The sequence below is a fragment of the Schistocerca serialis genome, chromosome 2 (assembly GCF_023864345.2).
Source record: "Schistocerca serialis cubense isolate TAMUIC-IGC-003099 chromosome 2, iqSchSeri2.2, whole genome shotgun sequence".
Classification (NCBI taxonomy): domain Eukaryota; kingdom Metazoa; phylum Arthropoda; class Insecta; order Orthoptera; family Acrididae; genus Schistocerca; species Schistocerca serialis.
In genome coordinates, this window is record NC_064639.1 from 1,135,942,344 (window position 1) to 1,135,964,970 (window position 22,627).

A 22,627-nucleotide genomic window follows, 5' to 3' on the forward strand; every position below is an offset into this window, starting at 1 on the left:
CGGTGATCCAGTAACTCGGTTGACTGCATGACCTCGTTGGCTCGAACACTCACATTAAATCACAATCCCAGCTAATACCTAGACAACCAAACCTCGGAAATATACTCTTGTCTTGTTACATAAAGCCAACCGAAAGGAACAGCACATACCCACAAAAGATGCCATAATAAAAACGCTTTACCACAGACAACGATCACTGCATCCAGTCCAAAACAAAGTGAAGTTTGCGGCACCCGGGATTACATTAAATAACAGGAACATACTCTCTTTGGAATCCATACACATAACAGATGTATATATATACTCATATGTATGTATATATGTCCCACATCTCCTACACCACCCTACCGATTTCAACCAAACTTGGTACACGCATCACTTTGTCTCTGGAAACCATCGCTGTAGGGGTAAAAATCACCTGTCGATCAAAGGGGGGGGGGGCGGAGGAGTGAAAAAGAAGTAACCCCCACAGTGTGCCAATACCCATGCTTTACATTTCCAGTACCCACATAATTTCGCATAATTTCAATCTTTTACAAACTTTTACTATCTGACCACCTCCAAAAAATTATGAAAGAAAAAAAGTTTACCTCTTACTACATTTTCGCTGTTCATACAGTACAACTGGTGCATGAAGCGTGACGTTCCAATTTATTACTTCTTTAATGTTAGCTGTATTCATGACATGTTTTGCAGACAATATTCATAAATATCGCTGAAAAAGACAGAAGAGTTCTATCACTGTACCACACCTTGCTCAGGAGATACGATGTCATAAACACTGCGATGCGTGAAAACTGCGGCATCATGAAATATGTTTAAATTTATTAATTCGTTGCTAGTAACTCTATTCGCAGTACGTTTCACACACAGTATATACGACTGCTGCTAATGTATCTATAAAAGTATATCAGTGTACGACAAATATTTAGGAGATATGAGGTCAAATATTGAATGCGTGGAAAACAGTGGCATTATGTACGACGTGTTAAATTGTTACTTCTTTACTTGTAACTCTATTCGCAACTAATTTCGCAGATAGTACCCAGATAAGATGCCGAATGTACCAAGAGAAACATAACATTGTATGACATGTAATTCAGGACAGATGATGGCCGGCAGGAGTGGCCAAGCGTTTCTAGGCCCTACAGTCTGGAACCGCGCGACCGCTACGGTCGCAGGTTCGAATCCTGCCTCGGGCATGGATGTGTGTGATGTCCTTAGGTTAGTTAGGTTTAAGTAGTTGTAAGTTCTAGGGGACTGATGACCTCAGAAGTTAAGTCCCATAGTGCTCGGAGCCATTTGAACAGATGATGACATAAATACTGAATAACCGCCTCATCATGCATGACATTTCAATTTATTACTTCTTTACTTTTAACCCTATTCACAACACTTTTCGCAGACCGTTGCCACACATACCACTGCATGTATCCGCATAATTACGTTGTTGTACAGCAAATAGTTCAGGAGATGTAACGTTATTACATTGATCAGTGTGTGAATGAAGCTACATGGCGAAATTCGATAGAGATGCAGGCGAAATACGTGTAGGAATACTTGAGTAATATATTAAATGCATCTGAAATATATTTGACATGTGCGTATCCAGCACATTGGCTTCAAAGCTCCTCCTAAGCCCCTGGAAGGATATCAACCAAATCTGGTAAACACCTTAGTTTGGAAGGTAGGAATTAAAGCTGTGAGGACGGGGCGTGTGTCGCGCTTGGGTAGCTCAGTCGGTAGAGCACTTGCCCGCGAAAGGCAAAGGTCCCGAGTTCGAGTCTCGGTCCGGCACACAGTTTTAATCTGCCAGGAAGTTTCACCTTAGTTACAGTCTGGAAAGAAATACTGTGGAGTAAGAACCACCAGCCTCCTATTGGGATGTGCATGACAACGTGTAGAGACAAAAGGGGCGAGGAGGAGATGGACAGAGGGGAGAAAAGAAGTTGAACAGAGAAAAGTAAGTGGAGCAGATAAACAGGCAGAGTGGGAAGATGGGATGGACAGAGAGAGAGGAGAAGGAGATGGACAGAGAGAGGGGAAAAGGTGGAGATGAACGAAGAGACGTGGAGCGGAGATGGAACTGGATGGGGAGGAGGTGATGGACAAAGGGGAAGGAACAAATCAATAGAGAGAGGGGAAGGAGCAGTTATACAGAGAGGGGGGGGGAGGATTAAATATACAGACAGGGGTAGGAGGATATTACAAAGAGTGGGTGGTGGGGGAGGTAGGCTAACAGAAGAGGTGTGGAGGAGATGGATAGGGTGGGAGGTGCAAATTGACAGAGAGAGGGGAACGAGGAGAGGCACTAATACAAGACTGAATAAATACATATCCGAGCGACGTCTGGTGCTCAACCAATCTTAAATACAAAGAACACAAATTTGATAGTAGAGCCAGATAATTAACAGCTTCGTATGTAAATAGTTTTATTCGTTCAAAATCACAAGCGGTTTCGGGCGATTATACGTTTGAAGATGGACTTATATTGTTCGAAACCGAATATAACTTACTGTACCACAATTATTGGCATCTGATCGCCAAACCTCAAACAGACAACCAATTTTGTTGGCGCTTAAATGATGGGACAGGCGATCTCGCAAGAACATTGCAAAGATTTACCCACGCAAGTGGTATGTTCACTCGCTTTAGTTCAACTAAGCCCCGCTAAGATGTAATTCAGCCGATATAGCTTACCATTAACTTCCTTTATATGATAATGACTGCCGCAACGATCTCGCAGCGTGTATACCTCAGTGAACTACATTCGTGGCAAGATCAGAGCCTGGTTCTGCCGCAAGGAAAAGTTCCACCAGTGGAAACGCCACGAACGAAATGAAAAATTTACACGTGGCTACCAGCAACACAGCCAACTCCAAACTGAACAAAAATACACCTCCTTTCCCAGTTGGCAATTGCCTCTGTGTGGTCTGCGTGTGGGTTATGTTGACGTGTTCATTGCTGACAGGAGACTCCGTGGGCAATGTACTCGTAATTCAAAATCCCGTGCCCCTACCGCGCTTGCGCTCTGTCTCGACACCTGAGCACGCGGAATCCTCGCACTCTCGAGACGTGCCAAGGAGACTCCAGACATCACAAGTCAAGGTACTGACACTACCTTACAATATATCGATACGTTGTATCACTACGTTATTTAGAATATAATTGGAAATGATTTCATGCCGCACACAGCAACTGAATATTGTCCTAGTCACAATCTTCCATAGCAAATTTTTCAAATGCTCAGAGATATCGTAGAGACAGATACCGTGCCTGGGTTTCAGAATTTTTTTTTTTTTTTTGTAGGATATATATACTTCATAGTTCACACTTGCATGCTAAAAACTGACAAAGCCGAGAAAAATGAAAAAGACTGTTTTTACAAGTTTAGACATAGCAAGCTCAATACGATACGAACCTTAGAAATATTGGTTGTCGAGAGAGATATTTTGGTAATTAAGGTTAAAGTGGTTCAAATGGCTCTGAGCACTATGGGACTTAACATCGGTGGTCATCAGTGCCCTAGAACTTTGAACTACTTAAACCTAACTAACCTAAGGACAGCACACACATCCATGCCCGAGGCAGGACCGTAACGGTCGCGCGGTTCCAGACTGAAGCTCTTAGAATCGCTCGGCCACACAGGCCGACGGTAATTGGGGAAAAGAAAAGAATCTGTTTCAGGGATTTCAGTTGTTTTCATGATGTGACGTGATAAGATTGAAGTTGTTTCGCGGACGGGGACGTTTCATCCGTTTCAACAAAAGTCAACAAATTCCGATCGCCATTATTATCTAGAACTAATTTCAGATATTTTACATGTCTTTTGCAGCTGATATGTTTTGATCCGCCACCGAAAACGTAGCACCGTGGTGGTCGCTCGCAAATAGTACTTTTCTCTACAACGTCGCACCTTTGGATCGAAAACTTCAGATGCCTACTAATTTAAATTAGGCTACAATCCCTTCGGCCTAGGGAGTGCAAGTTATTTAATGTTCACGTCACGATATATAAGCCCACGGCTCCAATCACTGTACAACATATGAATATGTTTTCCAGCATTTATATTCCTAACTGCTGCTGGCCTGTTTTCTGCTCATGGTACCTAAAAGTTTGTCAGCCATCACTTTAAGTTTTAATATATTCTAAAGATATTAATAATTCTAACTGTATGTTGTAGCTGTCTATACACATTCTACTGGGACGTAGCATCGTTCCATTCTGCTCAACATGGTCTCGATTGCGCTCACATAAATCGCAAAGGAAGGAAAAAAGCTGATTTTCCCAGTGCCTTTAGGTATCTCTTGATTCTCGCCTGATCTATAACCGATGTTGGAACACCGAAAATCACGTGCTGAATCTTGATGGTGTTTAACCTTATAACTTTCCGCCCCACACTAACTCCTCCTGTAATGACCTCGTCGGAGATAGGATGTTTAACAGTAACAATTTATATTCTTATTTTTCTGCTTCTTAACTTACGTGGTGCCTCTTACTGCGTGAGCAGACTCAATTAAAACAGTTTTTCTCGAGAGAAACCTTATCGTTAGAGCAGTACTATTCTTATCTGATGCCTAATTGTGCAAGGAAGAACTCAGCACATTTTTAGACTTCATTTATGTTATTAAAAGGCACATGAGGGTGGCATACTTCGCGCGGAAATGAATTTTCCGCCAGTATAACTTATTTTAATAACATACGACCAGTGGATCATATGTCGGTGATGCACTCTTCATTCTGCCATTATCTCGTTGGGCATCAGATGCACCAAGTAGTGATCTCTACATGGCAATTGTTTTGGGAGTACCGAAAAAGCAGTATAGAATACTGTATTTTAGTATAAAGGCTGGTGGTCTTCGGTAGACAGCTACAGAGTAATAATGTAACTACTAATTATCTATTTTGTCATCCAACCATCTTCGTTTCTGTCAAATATATACGCAATCATCAAAACATACGAAACAAAGTACAATCTTCAGAACCATCACGCTCACTTTTATCATAGAGTTTGGAATGTCCTCTGTCAGTCTACAGTACAGTCCGTAACAGATGTAACATTCGCAAAAAAATTATCCCGAGACATGACCGAGTAATAGGGAATGCAAGCTTGAAAGTAGGGAGTAGCTTGTGCATTGTGGTCGTGAAAATTAAGTGCCGTGAGTGAATGGAACAAATTTATTTACAAACAAAACACAAACGCAAATCGTAGAAATTCTCCACTATTGTGCAGATATTTTCAATGAAATATAGACCAAAAGTTAAAAGGGATAAGAAAACAAGTGAAAGACAATTACTTTGCAACAAACGACTGGAAAAATTGGTACCTCAAACTAAACTACTCTAACAAATTTCCTTTATAACCTTCGAAATTCTGTGAGTGGAATTTGGTTTTGCCTCGTGTAAGAATGATTTGGTGGATACCGTCGCAAACTCTGTGACTCTCTTCGCTGCTAATGATGCTGCTGATGTATTTTTGGCGAGTCGCAACATAACGACAACATGTTTTTCCTTGTGTTTGATGTTAATTTGAATTAATGACGGACTTTAACTTTTTATTTTTTATTTATTTACAAACAATTATTTTTTTAGAAGTACAGTAGATTCTCTTATCACACAATAGGGAACCCAGATGAAAAGAATACCGTTAAATTCGACCTGTCCACCACTGTTTATCTTGCGTATATAAGTTTTTCGTAGTGCCTGAACTAAGAAATGGAGAGATGCATTTCAAGTTTTCGAAGACTGGAAATACTGCACTAAAGCATACCACAGTAGGCACCCAGTTGAAGATAAATCGACATCTCTAGAAAGGAAAATAGCAGAACTTGGATTGTATTGGTACAAGAAACGTAACTGCGAATAAATCTTGAGTGACTAAAGAAATTCTTCAGGTGATCTCACAAAAGAAAAGGTACAAATGTGTTCATCTGAAGACATTAAAACACCTATTCCAGTTTGTCTGATCAGTCTATGAAACTGGAGAAATACCCTGCGATGCCACTATCCGAATGTAAGATAATATTTTTAGACCATGCGGCATCGGACGTCTGGAAAGCGGCTATCGCGTTTAACAAGGCTGAATAGCTTTGCTATCTAGTTCAGACTATTACACGGAATTACTGAATAAATATTGGCGATGGCGTACAAGAAATCGAATGTTAAATGAATTCTGATTTTCATTAACAAAAATAACCTCTTTAAAAGTGACTGAACATAATGCACTAACTGGTGTACGTTAATCACGCCTAGCAGGCGAACATTTACGTAACACAATATACACACACACATGATAAACACTTGAATTTGCTTTAAGTTAGATTGATCCACACCAACGGTCAGTAATGATTTTAATGTTACTAAATTTGCATTGTACTGAAGGTACAATGAGTACTGTGATGGCAATAAATTCTTTAATTGAATAATCAATGAACACTATAGAACTGATGGTTACTAGAGATGTTAAAAACATTACTTTAGAATCATTTTGTTCTAATGAAACTGAATGAGTTATTACGTTGATAATGTCCTGAAAAGCCACCACATCGAGTTGAACTGTAACTAATGTGGCACAGTACCTGGCGTCTTCTGTCAGTTGTATAATCCGGCGTTTGTTGGAAATTTTCGGCTTTAACTCCGATTATATCCTCGTGTTGCATTAATACGCCGATACTCACGGAATATAGGCATTTTACTGGTATTGCTGCACACACACTGATGGATTTGGGATAATAATGAACTATTTTCTGTAAATAATTGATGACACTCATGGAAAGCACTTTGAATCACAAACTTATTATTTCACTCAGACATTACACTGTAGAGAACTTGACTTGATAAATACAAAAACTGGTTCGCTACGGATAAATGTATTTGTTATGGCGGCGGTATAAAGAAAGCGATGCAGTTCATAGTGAACATAAAGAAGGTCTACGGGAGTCCTTGAAGAGAATTAACAGCGTAATGAGCACAGAGTATGAACTGAGAATAAACCGAAATTTGACGAGAGTAATGAGAAGTAGCTCAAATGAGATGAGCGATCAACTTAAAATTAAAATTCGAAACCATGAAGTAACGAATATTAGTCTTGAAGGGAAATGACAGATGGCGGGCAAAGCAAGGATATGAAAACAAGACTAGCTCTGTTTAAGAAGTCTACCAGTTTCAAAAATAGATCATAATTTGACGAAGACGTTCCTAAAAATGTTCGTTTGGAGCACAGCATTGTGAATGATGGACTGTGGGAAAACCAGAAACGAAGAGAATCGAAGCGTTTGAAATGTGATGCTACAGAAGGAAGCTGAAAATTAGGTGGAACTATAACGAATGAGAGCTTTCTAGATAAATCAAATAAGAAATATATATGGAAAGCACTGGCATGAAGGCGGGACAGGGTGACAGGACTCGTGTTAAGGCGCTAGGGACTTACTTCCATGGTATAGGAGGAAGCGGTGGAGGACAAGTGCAGGGGAAGATTGTAACACATCCAGTAAATAATTGCGGATGGAGTGTGTAAATGCTGCTCTGAAATGAAGTTTGCACAAGAAAGGAATACTTGACGGGCAGTGTCAAACCAGTAGAAGACTGAAGACTCAAAAAAAGAAAAGAAAAATTATTTGAACTGCAATACGTAATTGTTACCAGGAAATTTCGCAAAAGTGGAACGCCAGCCCGAATAATTTCTTAGAAGAACTCGAAATAACGTTCATGGGAAAGCAGAAGGTGTGAGAGACAGCTTTCGTGCCTTGCAGCGGCTAGCGTGTCCAACATCGCTGTTCCCTGAGCCTGCTTTAATTGCGCCAGGGAGCTACTGGCACGCCAGCAGAAACTTGCGTTCCCGTTTCTTCGACCGCCGCACCTGATATCACCGTAACGACGTACTCAGGGAAAGCAGCGGCTGCCTGTTTTCCTCTGTCGCTCATTGCAGATACATCTACGAAGCATGACAGCTATCTTCGGACTATGTTCCATATAATGCTTATCTACGTTGCGCAATTTTTGTCAATAGTCCTCTAAATCACACACGGTCATTGTAGTGACGCTCAAACCCATGTCAACCAAAACCATTATAAATAAACGCAAAATATATTTATTTAAAACAGCAGATAAAAATTCGCTTGATGCCTTCCTAAGAGGAAGTTTCCATTCCTTCCAAGCTAATTATGTAAGTGTAGACCAGATATGGGTCAAATTCAAAGATCGACATCAATAGATAGATTCATACCACATAAGTTAATAAGAGACGGGACTGATCCGCCATGGTACACAAAACACGTCAGAACACTGTTAAGGAAGCAACGAAAAAAAGCATGCCAAACTCAGAAGAACGCAAAATCCCCAAGACTGGCTAAGTTTCGCGGAAACTCGAAATTTACTGCGGACGTCAATGCGAGATGTTTTTAATAGTTTCCACAATGAAACATTGTCTCAAAATATGGTAGATAACCCAAAGAGATTTTGGTCGTATATAAAGTACATCAGTGGCAAAAAACAGTCAATACCGTCACTGCGCGATAGTGATGGAAATGTTACCGATGATGGTGCCACTAAAGCGGAGTTACTAAATACAGTTGTCCGTAGTTCCTTCGCGAAAGAAGACGAAGTAAATATTCCAGAAATCCGGTAAATTTTGGGTATACGATAAATCACAAAAATCTAAGGGCTGTCAATTCGACTAAATACCTAGGAATTACAATTACGAGCAACTTAAACTGGAAAGACCATATACCTAATATTGTGGGGAAGGCGAAACAAAGACTGCGCTTTGTTGGCAGAACACTTAGAACATGCGACAAACCCACTAAAGAGACAGCCTACATTACATTTGTACATCCTCTGCTGGAATATTGCTGCGCGGTATGGGATCCTTACCAGGTAGGATTGACGGAGGACATCGAAGAAGTGCAAAGAAGGGCAGCTCGTTTCGTGTTATCGCGCAGTAGGGGTGAGAGTGTCACTAATATGATATGCGAGTTGGGGTGGTAGTCACTGAAACAAAGGCGGTTTTCATTTAGGCGAGATCTATTTCAATCATCAACTTTTTCTCCCGAATGCGAAAATATTTTGTTGACATCCACCTATGTAGAGTCAAATGATCATCATAATAAAATACGAGAAATCAGAGCTCGAACGGAAAGATTTAGGTGTTGCTTTTTCCCACGCGCCATTCGAGAGTGGAATGGTAGAGACGTAGTATGAAAATGGTCGATGAACCCTCTGACAGGCACTTAAGTGCGAATTGTAGAGTAACCATGTAGATGTAGATGCAGAAGAATCAGACAAGAATACACTACCCTCCCACTTACACGAAACATCCATGCTAAATTTTAATTATTGGGAAATAACTAAAATTACAACAGGGTTGTCAACAATTAAACAGTGTTCTAGCATAAACTGATTAATTGATCATCAAACATCCAGTGTGATATTCTAATAACTTTTAAGCAAGTTACTAGACTAACTGAGGAAAACAAGGTTGTATACCGTCACCTCAGTTGTGTAACATTTAAACATTGTAGTCATCTTGGACGCACAGGATGTCTAGGGCGGCGTAACGGAAAATCAACAATACACGTTTTGCAGATGGTACTATCCTCATAGCAGAAATTGAGGAAGAACTCAGTGATCTCTCTCCAGAGTTTTGGTTTTCAGCATTCTTCTGTAACAAAAATCACAAATACTTCTCTTCTTTTCTGGTTTTCCCACAGTCCACGTCTCACTGCCGTCCAATGCTGTTCTTCAGACGTACATTGCCAGAAATTTCTTCCTCAAATTAAGACGTGTGTTTGATATTAGCAGATTCCTCCAGGCAACGCATGCCCTTTATACCAGTATCAGTCCGATTTTTGTGTCCTACTTGCTCAGTCTGCCATGGGCTATTTTGCTGCCTAGGCAGCAGAATTCCCTAACTGCGTCTACTTCGTGATAACCAATTCTAACGTTAAGTTTCTTGTTGTTCGATTTCTGCTACTTCTCATTATTTTCGTCTTTTTTACGGTTTACTCTCAGTCCATATTTTGAACTCATTAGACTGTTCATTTATTAGTAGTAGCTTCATTCATCCGTAGATCTCTTTTTACAAGGATATAGGATATGTCAAAGTATTTACAAGTTTAGACCAATTTAAAATAAGCTAATTCGTATACACATATATTTACAGACGTCTTGTTAGAGACTATCATTATATTTACTCCTGTTATACAATACTTTTTTTACAAATAATTTATTAAATAACGTAATGCCACACTGTTCACTAATACCCCACTATCACTCACTGCACACATTATACACACATTGTTTCGTAACACTTCACTCACTGCACACACAAACACACACACACACACACACACACACACACCGCCGGACGGTGTGGCCGTGCGGTTCTAGGCGCTTCAGTCTGGAACCGCGAGACCACTACGGTCGCAGGTTCGAATCCTGCCTCGGACATGGATGGATGTGTGTTATGTCCTTAGCTTAGTTAGGTTTAAGTAGTTCTAAGTTCTGGGGGACTGATGACCACAGCTGTTAAGTCCCATAGTGCTCAGATCCATTTTGAACCTGACGAGGGCTCTAAGATTTCAAATGTGATCTTATATTCTCCCAGTACAATTAGATTGGAAATAATATTGCGAAACGTTTTACTAAGAGGCCATACTTTTTAGGTAACTGATACACGTTAGCGGGAGAAGGGAGTGACAAATGACAAAACAGGCATGATTAGCTGGCGGATTTCATTGTTTAAATAATTTCGGCAGTTGTTTGTAGCTCACGAAGTTGGAGGAGTGTGTTGGAAACCTTCCTGGAATTTGGAGGACAGGCGTCAGACCTTTGGGGAGAAAGCGTCGTTGAAGTCGAAAGTTAGTAATTAGGGAAGATTGGAGCTTAACACCGGAAGACAGTAATCTGCAGTAATACATAAAACTACTTTTTCCATTTACAAAGCTCAAAGAACTGTAAATGGTATTCCGTTGGACGGATACACATTTTGGATCAGTTTTCTAGTTTGGTACGTGAGTATTGTGGTTCTCGTTCTCGAGACCATTACACGTAAAGTATGTCAGCTGTAACACTCATTGCAAAACTCAGACTTCGTAATGCGTTTCAACACATATCGCCAATAGGTCAGTAGGCAATAATACACTCTAATGAGGGAAAAAACGCACCACCAAGGAATTATCCGAATGGGACGGGATTCGTTAGATGTGATCCACATGCACAGACATCCCAATGGTCACAGTTGCAGGAAAACAGGATGATCTACACAAGAGAAAGAGCAAGTCCGTACGCTATTATCGACTTCTGGCCTTTTTGCAACAAGTTATTCGTTTGGCACTGACTGACAGAGGTGTTGAAGGTTCTCATGAGGGATATCGAATTCCGTCCAATTGACGCGTTAGATCGCCCAAATCTTGAGCTGGCCGGAGGACTTCGCCAGTAATGCTTGATGTGTTATTCCTTTCGACACAGCCGCCCGGAGTGGCCGAGTGGTTCTAGGCGCTACAGTCTCCGCTACGGTAGCAGGTTCGAATCCTGCCTCGGGCAAGGATGTGTGTGATGTCCTTAGGTTAGTTAGGTTTAAGTAGTTCTAAGTTCTAGGGGACTGATGACCTCAGATGTCAAGTCCCATAGTGCTCCGAGCCATTTGAACACACACACCGGTGATCTCTGGCCCATTTTCCGTCCCACAACTTCTCATTTTCTATCCTGAAAAAGTGAATCAGCATCCCTCTATAATGAGTGAGATGTTGAGATCGGAAAGAGGAAGAGGTGTTAGTGTTGTGCTATGCATAGCTTGGGCGTAAGTAGTTATAGAAAAGGAAAAAAGTGCGTCGGGTTGGGTCGCAATCTTTCCCACGATTAGTCTGTTTTACCTGCACTCCCTCCGGGCATTCCAGCGCGTCCTTTCTCCTGATGACAGACGCAACCTCCACCGCAAGCTGGTTTGTAAAACACTTTGGATGAAAAACGCAAGAGAATTCTACATAAGCGCCTGGTCAAAAGGAACCACATGTCTCCTCTCAGATGTTGAGCAGAGCTCTTGCAGTCCGTCGGTAACATAGCTATATTATATGTCAAGATCAATGCGCTCATTTTTCGTTATATGAATATCAAAAGGTAGATACGGTTAGTCAATATTATCGTGTTCTGGAATTTATGAGTTTATTCGTAGAGGAATATTCACTGCGTTGATGCACGACTGATCAAAATTTCTCCCAGATAGTATGTCCAGCACGGACATCTGAGTTGCACGGGCAGTATTTTTCTCCCATTAGGATCACGCAATCACAAGTCAAGCTACAGTCAGTCTTCGCCTCTTTCCTTACTGTCCAGATTTACTTCCTTGAATCAGTGAGATTGTACTGCCATATCAGAAGAACGCTCCCGATGAAAATTAAGTGTCCGCTTTCAACTTCTAGCCCTGCAACGAGTTACTCATCAGTGCCTACTGTAGTCCACTTTGATTTCATTTAAAAATCAGAGAAAAATCCAAACAGAGTTAATTTGATGCGTAAGCGTCACAGAGGCTGTTTAGTTCAGGCTCGTTGAAGTGAAATAAAATGTCAGTCACGTCCTCTCTCCTAGTAAGAAACCATTTAATAAAATCTCCCCCCCCCCTTCCCCGAAAGGCTTCCAGGAGCCATACGTTGCCAAACGAGCGTCTTGTTCTTCCTCTGTTACCTCCCCCGCTCATATCATTGACTAATTCTGGAACAGATCTATGAGAATGCACTCATAACAGTGCCTAAGTATAACACACCTTGCTGTATGGTGACGGATGATTATATTCGTATCATTATAAAACAATGTGTTACACATTTATACATACAAATTAACCTAATGTAGCCCATTTTCGGTTCTGCCCAGGCGTCGACTCGTTGCATATAATAACCTTTACTTCTTATTGCTATTCTTTTCTTCTTCTTCGTCGTCGTCATCTCCCTTTTTGAGTCTGTCGTTTTCGACTTCCACAGGCCTTTTTCGTTCTATCCATCCGCTCTTAGATTTCTGTCTTCTATTGCTACCTGTATGTATTTTTCCCGCCATATCGCTACCTTTCCTTCCTTCTTCCCATCGACTAGCAGTTTCCTCGTTCACTTGTCGTTAGGCATTCTCTGTGAGTGACCGTACCACTGAAGCTTTCTATTCTCCATTCGCTCGCATATCTTGTCATTTCGTATACTGTCTGCCTCAGTAACTGCGTAGTAAATATCCACTCTTCAAACTTTCTCCCTGAGTTTCCTTGTTTGACGCCACACGTCAGCTCACAAGAGGACTATTCGTTTATTAAGATCTGATCGGTCGCGAAATGGAAACTACAGTGAAAATCAAATATGTTAGTTATATCATCCAGCCACTTAGAAATTTGTCGTAGCGATGTACCAACATTCTAATATCCTCGTCAGAGAAGGTAAAATGTTCTTGTCATAACCAACATAGGGATGAAAATTAGAGGGAACCAAGTGCGAGCTGTATGGTAGGTGATCAAACACTTCCCATCGTAAACGTTTCAGGAACGTCGTTATTGTGGTGTCACCGCCAGACACCACACTTGCTAGGTGGTAGCCTTTAAATCGGCCGCGGTCCGTTAGTATGCGTCGGACCCGCGTGTCGCCACTATCAGTGATTGCAGACCGAGCGCCGCCACACGGTAGGTCTAGAGAGACTTCCTAGCACTCGCCTAGTTGTTCAACCGACTTTGCTAGCGATGGTTCACTGACAAAACACGCGCTCATTTGCCGAGGCGATAGTTAGCAAATGACGTAGCTGAAGGCTATGCTAAGACCTAGCAAGGCGCCAGTACCAGTTACTATTGATACTGTAATAATGTACAGTCAAGAGCGACGTTCACCATTTATGAATTTAAGTTAAGTATTCCACCAGCTACGTCCGTTTTTCCTAAAGTCTAGTTTCCCTATCCTGTTCCAGACCTCACGCCAACCTGCGTGAGCTAAAACGCGTGCCTTTCGGCTTCCTCTTGTAACCCGGCGCTGGCTCTCCCGCCAACCCACAACAGTTATTTCCCCTGCAACGTTCGTCCTAGATTTCTCATGAAGAAGGAAATGCATGACAATCACTTCATGAGGCGTATATGAAATCAATCTAATTCTCTTTGTACCTGATACTTGGAGATACTATTTTCTAGGCATCTTTTCGTGCTTATTGTGCACTCGAAACTGAAAATAATGACGTGACATGATCTACATGCATCATATAGACACTGATCAATACATCGGTGCACAGCGTCATTGTATTTTCATTATGGTTTCCATTACGCAACTTATCGCACCTTAAGAAGCGAATAGCCGTCGTAGAACTGTTTTCTCCACCACACTGTGAAATATTCATTTCTTTAAGTCCTACCAAATATTATTTTTCCATATTAACCCTCGCAAAGCTTTAGCAGCTTTCTCATCCATTGTTATTCTACAGCTGATATCTTTGTCATATATATCTGCAGAAGCTACAAATATTTGAGAACAATAATAGATAACTCCGATATATATATATATAAAATAGAGGGAAACATTCCACGTGGGGAAATATATCTAAAAACAAAGATTCTGTAACGTACCAAACGAAAGCGTTGGTACGTTGATAGAGACAATAACAAACACACACACAAATTTCAAGCTTTCGCAACTCACGGTTGCTTCATCAGGAAAGAGGGAAGGAGAGGGAAAGACGAAAGGATATGGGTTATAAGGGAGAGCGTAAGGAGTTATTCCAATCCTGGGAGCGGAAAGACTTACCTTGGGGGGAAAAAGGGACAGGTATACACTCGCACACACACACACACACACACACACACACACACACACACACACACACATCGCATATGTGTGTGTGTGTGTGCGAGTGTATACCTGTCCCTTTTTCCCCCAAGGTAAGTCTTTCCGCTCCTGGGATTGGAATGACTCCTTACCCTCCCCCTTAAAACCCACATCCTTTCGTCTTTCTCTCTCCTTCCCTCTTTCCTGATGAAGCAACCGTGGGCTGCAAAAGCTTGAAATTTGTTTGTTATATATATATATATATATATATATATATATATATATATATATATATATATATATTGGATATCGGAGTTATCTATTGTAGCTCTCAAATATTTGTAGCTTCTGCAGAATTTTATTTCTCCTACCCCTGTTTCAATTTTCAGCAAATGCTGTCACATATACATATACAATATATTGCCCGGATTTAATCTAAAAACCCCATCTGCTATAACTATTCTCCTCTGTAAGTTTTCTTAGCAAGTATACCATATCCTTTTCGTCTTCAGAGAATATTACATGGTCATCAGAAACTAATTAGAGAGTAAAGAGCACCGTCACCAATCTTTATGCCCACGCCTGAGCATTTCCTGTACCAGCCATTCAGTGTCTGCTCCACATAAATGTTAAATAGAATAGATGCTAGTCTACAACTTCGTTATATACCTCTGTCAAAGAACGTGCTTCGAGGAACTTTCTCATTTTAATCGTTATTTTATGTTTTGTGTTTAATGAGATTAATCCATTTTCTTCTCATATTAACCTTCCTCATTGCTTCACCATAATCTTATTCTAGGATCAATGTCAAACTTTCTCTGCAGGTCCACAAAGGTTATGAAACACGTTTTTATATTTATTGTTTCATTTTTCCAATAGCGGTAACTGTCTGATACAGTGAATTTTACCAATACACGATCGTACTTGTGTGAAATTACTTCTTGCTTAAAGCCGACACATCTTCTTCTGTTTTTTTTTTTTTTTTTTTTCCTTTTACACAAAGTACTGGAGCAAAGCCTAGCTGTCGCTGGTATAACACTTATCTGTCTACAATTTGTGCATACTACTTAACCTAAATTACCCTAACGACAAACACACACACCCATGCCCGAGGGAGGACTCGAACCTCCACCGGGACCAGCCGCACAGTGCATACTATACTTTCAACCTGTTTATACAGGATGTGGGGACTGAATTATTGCGACAAACTTCGAGAGGTTGTCGAAGATGTCTTGAGGAAGATATCGAGGACAGAAATCGGTGTCCAGAAACGTAATACAATGGCGTTACAGATAGTCGAAGTTATAGGCTCCGGCTTCTAATATTAGGCCCCCCTTTGATGCTCTCTAGCGTCATTGGATGAAGTTTCCTGACAAGTGTTCCTGTCCTCGATTTCTTTCTCAGGACACCCTCTACAGTCCCTCGTAGTTTGTTACAACGTTTCTGAGACACCGTTTGTATGTTACAAAATTACTTGACACAAACCCACTTGGAATTTCAGCCCGTTAACCCTTATTTCCATTTAGGTAGCAGTGCAGTTATTTCACTTGTGACGTAGAAGACGAAAGTCTAATTCTCAAGAGAAACGTCTGCTTGTCGTGTTGCAGCAGCGGCGGAGAGCGCAGCGGCGTCGGCGGCTGGGGGCAACGGCGACGCTTCGGGGGCGGGCGGCCCGGGCGGCAAGTCTGGGGGCGGCGGGCGCGGCGGGGGCGGCGTGAGCAAGTCGCCGTCGTGGCGGCTGCTGCAGGCTCCCGAGCCGGGCGGCGGCCCGCACGCGCGTGGCCACCGGCACAGCTCGCCCGAGCCGCCGCCCGGCGTCGTGGACGCCGTGCTGGCGGGGGCGGGCAGCGCCGCCTGCCTGGCGCCGCCCCCGCCGCCCGCGCGCCCCGCCGCGTCGCCCACGTCGTGCGCCGGGCCCGCCACCGCGCTGCACCGGCTGGCGCGCCTCCTCAACCAGCGGCCCGCCAGCGCCGCGCCGCAGGTGCAGCTGCCGCAGCACGACCCCCACCACGACCAGCAGCGCCGCCTCAGCTGGGAGAGGTAGGCCCCGAGCCGCGTCTCTCTCTCTCTCTCTCTCTCTCTCTCTACCTGTACCTCTCTATCTGTTACGTGTCCCAGCGTGCTCTGCCTGTTACTGATCGAAATCCTCTCGGACTGCATCAGCTCGAGTAAAGCATTCGAGCTTTCTACCGCTGTATGCGCCATCGTCAGCAGGTGAGTCAATGCTTTTTTACTCCCGTTGACGACGGGAGAGACTGCAGCCAAAACTCGAGTATTTTATTCGATGAGATGCAGCCTGTAAACTGAAAGGATTTGATTCAGCCATGCAGCTGCCACGATTTCAGTTTCTCTCAGTGTGTCCTCACACACGACCTAGAGCTGGAAAAGTTTTGTGACATGACAACTTGGAATTTCACACTGCTCAACATCCCGTGCCTGAAAGGCAGAATTTGAAGATTAACAGAGCCCTTCCACACCTCTTTGCCGCGTTTTGCATCACTTAGCTTAGTCACAAATAAACTCTCATATTTTAACTTAAACAGAAAAGATTGTAACAACTACACCGTTGTGGGTAAAATCTTCTCAGGTATTGGTTGGTTGGTTGGTTGTTTTCGGGAAGGAGACCAGACAGCGAAGTCATCGGTCTCATCGGATTAGGGAAGGACGGGGAAGGAAGTCGGCCGTGCCCTTTGAAAGGAACCATCCCGGCATTTGCCTGGAGCGATTTAGGGATGGCCGGGCGCAGGATTGAACCGTCGTCCTCCCGAATGCGAGTCCAGTGTCTAACCACTGCGCCACCTCGCTCGGTTTCTCAGGTATTGTTGAAAGGAAAGTGCGAGTGTTAGTTGAGGACAAATTGGATGAAAATCAGTGTGGGTTTAGGCCTCTTAGAGGTTGTCAGGACCAGATCTTTAGCTTACGCCAAATAATGGAGAAGTGTTGCGAGTGGAACAGGGAATCGTCTCTATGCTTTATAGATCTAGAAAAGACATATGACCGGGTTCCTAGGAGGAAGTTATTGTCTGTTCTACGACATTATGGAATAGGAGGCAAACTTTTGCAAGCAATTAAAGGTCTTTACATAGATAGTCAGGCAGCAGTTAGAGTTGTCGGTAAATTGATTTCATGGTTCAGAGTAGTTTCAGGGGTAAGACAAGGCTGCAACTTGCCTCCAGTGTGCTTCATATTATTTATGGATCATATGTTGAAAACAATAGACTTCCTGGGTGGGATTAAGATACGTGAACACAAATTAAACAGTCTCGCATATGCGGATGACTTAGTTGTGATGGCAGATTCGATTGGAAGTTTGCAAAGTAATATTTCAGAGCTAGATCAGAAATGTAAGGACTATGGTATGAAGATTAGCATCTCCAAAACGAAAGTAATGTCACTGGGAAAGAGATATAAACGGGTTGAATGCCAAATAGGAGGAACAAGGTTAGAACAGGTGGACGGTTTCAAGTACTTAGGATGCATATTCTCACAGGATGGCAACTTAGTGAAAGCGAGGTGTAACAAAGCTAATGCAGTGAGCGCTCAGCTAAGATCTACTCTCTTCTGCAAGAGGGAAGTCAGTACCAAGACTAAGTTATCTGTGCACCGTTCAATCTTTCGACCAATGTTGTTGTATGGGAGCGAAAGATGGGTGGATTCAGGTTACCTTATCAATAAGGTTGAGGTTACGGGTATGAAAGTAGCTAGGATGATTGCAGGTACTAGTAGATGGGAACAATGGCAGGAGGGTATCCGCAATGAGGAAATCAAAGAAAATCTGGGAATGAACTCTATAGATGTAGCAGTCAGGGCGAACAGGCTTAGATGGTGGGGTCATGTTACACGCATGGGAGAAGCAAGGTTACCCAAGAGACTCATGGTTTCAGCAGTAGAGGGTAGGAGGAGTCGGGGTAGACCAAGGAGAAGATACCTGGATTCGGTTAAGAATGATTTTGAAGTAATAGGCTCGACATCAGAAGACGCACCAATGTTAGCACTGAACAGGGGATCATGGAGGAGTTTTATAAAGGGGACTATGCTCCAGACTGAACGCTGAAAGGCATAATCAGTCTTAAATGATGATGATGATGAGTTCAACTTAACGTAGAACTTAGGTGGTTAAGTTGTGCTTCCAGCTGTCCAGCCTCGCAAACCGCCTCATAGATCCGTCACTGACTGAACTGAAGACAAGTCTCTGAAAACTAAATACGATTCAGGAGGAAAGGTACATGCTTTGATGGGTGGTAGTACTAGTGATTGTGAACAAGAAGTCTTCATTTGGACATATGCCCTGTTCTGAGGCAGAACATATTTCTTGAATAAATCGAAAACTGCGCCCATCAGCGAAAACAAGTCAAAGTTCAAAATTATAGTACATTAAATTTCCTACAAACAAGGTCCTATTAACTTTTTTTTTCTCTACGACTAATCGTTTGCTCAAAGAGAGAGAGAGAATATTGAGAAATTCTCGCGACAGGCGTGCGCTGTAACTCAGGTGGTTTTTGCAGGCCAATTCAAAGGGGTTTCCCGACTTGATACACCGCAAGTATCCCGTATCAAATTATTCGCCCTGTACACTACTGTGCTACACTGTAAACAATGACAACGTATGAATAATACAGAAAATAAATAACAGTGACATTAAATGTGTTCTAGCTCGGAAATCATTTGGAACAGAGCAGGTTTCCGTATGAAGTTTTTCATTCCGAACAACTAATACTATCACCAATCGAAGCACGTACCCCTCCTCCTGTCTCACACTGGAAACTTTACAGGGTCACTAACATAAATGGACTGGTCGTATTTTTAAGTGCTGTCATCTAGCTGAAGGTTCATGGAAAGAACTGCAACCAAAGCCATCATTTTTTTTTTTTTTGTTCTGTCATCCTACGAATCATGGCTCAAATAACTATAAATCAAGAATAATTAGCATGTATCTATGGTAAATTAATCGAAATAGCCGGCCAGGGTGGCCAAGCGGTTCTAGGCGCTACAGTCTGGAACGGCGCGACCGCTACGATCGCAGGTTCGAATCCTGCCTCGGGCATCGATGTGTGTGATGTCCTTAGGTTGGTTAGGTTTAATTAGTTTTAATAAAAATATTGTGTGTCAGTTTAGTGATAATCAGAATAAGTAAAGAGAGAAATGTCTGAGTACGTTCAGCTTTGCTCAGCTGTTTGAAAATCAAATGACGTAAGGGGTTTACCAGCACAGTAATACATAATTTTTTCTAAGGGGAGGTTTCAAAATGTTTCGTCTGACGACTGCAGGGAGGTCGACGGACGAAATTCTCAAAGGTCACATCTCCAAAGGCAGATCCTACTGCAGAGAGACCACGCGTTTCGGACTGCTCGAATCTGTTCCAACCACACACCGCAACTAGCCTAACGCTCTACATGCCTCGCATCTTGTGTAACCATGAAGTCTTCTGTGGGACCCAGCAAACTTGAAAGCCAGAAGGCCACGGGCTAACTCCGTGCCACTGTGTTCTCTTCTTCTCGCATTGCCCTCTACTGTCAAAGTCCTCTTTGCCTCTCCACGCACAGCTTCTCGCTGGGACGCTCCGCGTACTAGGATGTTTGCTTCGTAGAAGGCCTACGAGCTGCTGACAGGTCGTGGCACGGCTCAATGTCTATTTTGGAGAACAACAGCTCAGTCCATGCAATCAGTACCTGAAATAAGTATGATCTTCCTGAAGTTTGCAGTTCCTTCGGGCCAAAAACATACGGCCTGTTCATTCTTGTATTTAATTTCATGAAATGACACCATTTCAAAGACTGTAGTGGTCTTGTACAAATATGATTTTATGTGTATAGACTGAAGCCATAAGTGAGAATTTGTACCAAGGCCGGGAATCGAACCAGGGTCTCCTGTTTACTAATCAGGTGTGTTAACCACTAAACCAACTTGCGATAGTTTGTTTATTTATTTATTTATTGTTCTGTGGGACAACATTAAGGAGAAGTCTCCATGGTCATGGAACGAGTCAATACATGAAATTATAACACGATTGTAGAAACAGATAAAATGAAATATAAGAAACATATTCAGGCGACAAGTCGTAAGTTTAAATAAAGAAAATCAACAATGTAACACAGGAATTTGCTTAATTTTTCATCTATTCCAGGAGCTCCTCGACAGAATAGAAGGCGTGAGCCATGAGGAAATTCTTCAGTTTGGACTTAAAAGTGTTTGGGCTACTGCTAAGATTTTTGAGTTCTTGTCGTAGCTTATTGAAAATGGATGCAGCAGAATACTGCACTCCTTTCTGCACAAGAGTCAAGGAAGTTCATTCCACATGCAGATTTGATTTCTGCCTAGTATTAACTGAGTGAAAGCTGCTAACTCTTGGGAATAAGCTAATATTGCTAACAACAAACGACATTAAAGAAAATATATATTGTGAGGGCAATGTCAAAAGTCCCAGACTGTTGAATAGGGGTCGACAAGAGGTTTTCGAACTTACACCACACATAGCTCGAACAGCCCGTTTTTGAGCCAAAAATACCCTTTTTGAATCAGAAGAATTACCCCAAAAAATAATACCATATGACATAAGCGTATGAAAATATGGGAAGCAGACTACTTTTCGTGTTGAAATGTCATTTCAGATACTGTTCTAATGGTAAATAAAGCAGCATTTAGTTTCTAAACAAGATCCTGAACATGGGCTTTCCACAACAGCTTACTATCTATCCGAACGCCTAGGAACTTTAACTGTTCCGTCCGTTAGCATCAAATTATTTTCCACTAGCCACGAACTTATTTCATGACCTATATTATTTGATAATGTTTCAATATTACACACAAGATCATTCACTACCAAGCAGGTGTCATCAGCAAACAGAAATATTTTTGAATCAACCGGAATACTAGAAGGCGTATCATTTATATAAATAAAAACAGCAGTGGCCCCAGCACCGACCCTTCGGGAACGCCCCACCTAACAGTGCCCCATTGGGACTGAACATCACTACCACTCTCAATATTGCGGAGAATTACCTTCTGCCTTCTGTTCGTAAAGTAAGAGGCGATCCAATTGTAAGCTACTCCCCTTACTCCATAATGGTCCAACTTCTGCAGTAATATTTTGTGGTCAACGCAGTCAAAAGACTTCGTTAAATCAAAGAAAACACCTAACGTCCGCAACCTTTTACTTAATCCGTCCAAAACGTCACAGAGAAAAGAGAATATAGCATTTTAAGTTGTTAAGCCATTTCTAAAACCAAACTGTACATTTGACAGCAAATTAAGTGAATTTAAATGCTCCAATAACCTTGTATATACAACCCTCTCGATAACTTTAGCAAACACCGATGGCATAGAAATAGGTCTATAATTGTCAACATTATCCCTGTCTCCCTTTTTATAAAGTGGCTTCACTACCGAGTACTTTAATCGGTCAGGAAGCCGACCACTCCTAAAGGAAAAGTTACAGATATGGCTAAGTACTGGGCTAACATACGTGGAACATTACTTCAGTATTCTGCTAGATACCCCGTCATATCCATGAGAGTTTTTGGTCTTTAGTGATTTAATTATTAACTCAATCTCCCTCTTGTCAGTATAATGGAGGAGCATTTCAGGTAGCAGTCTCGAAACACTTTTTTCTACGAGCGCTATACGATTCCTGGTTGGGACTAAGTTTCTGTTTAGTTCACCTGCTATATTCAGAAAGTGATTATTAAATACTGTACATATATGCGACTTATCAGTAACACGGACATTCGAACTACGCACTGATTCTATATCCTCGACGTGTCTTTGCAGACCAGCCACTTCCTTTACGACTGACCATATGGTTTTAATTTTATCCTGAGACTTAGCTATTCTATCTGTATACCACATACTTTTTGCCT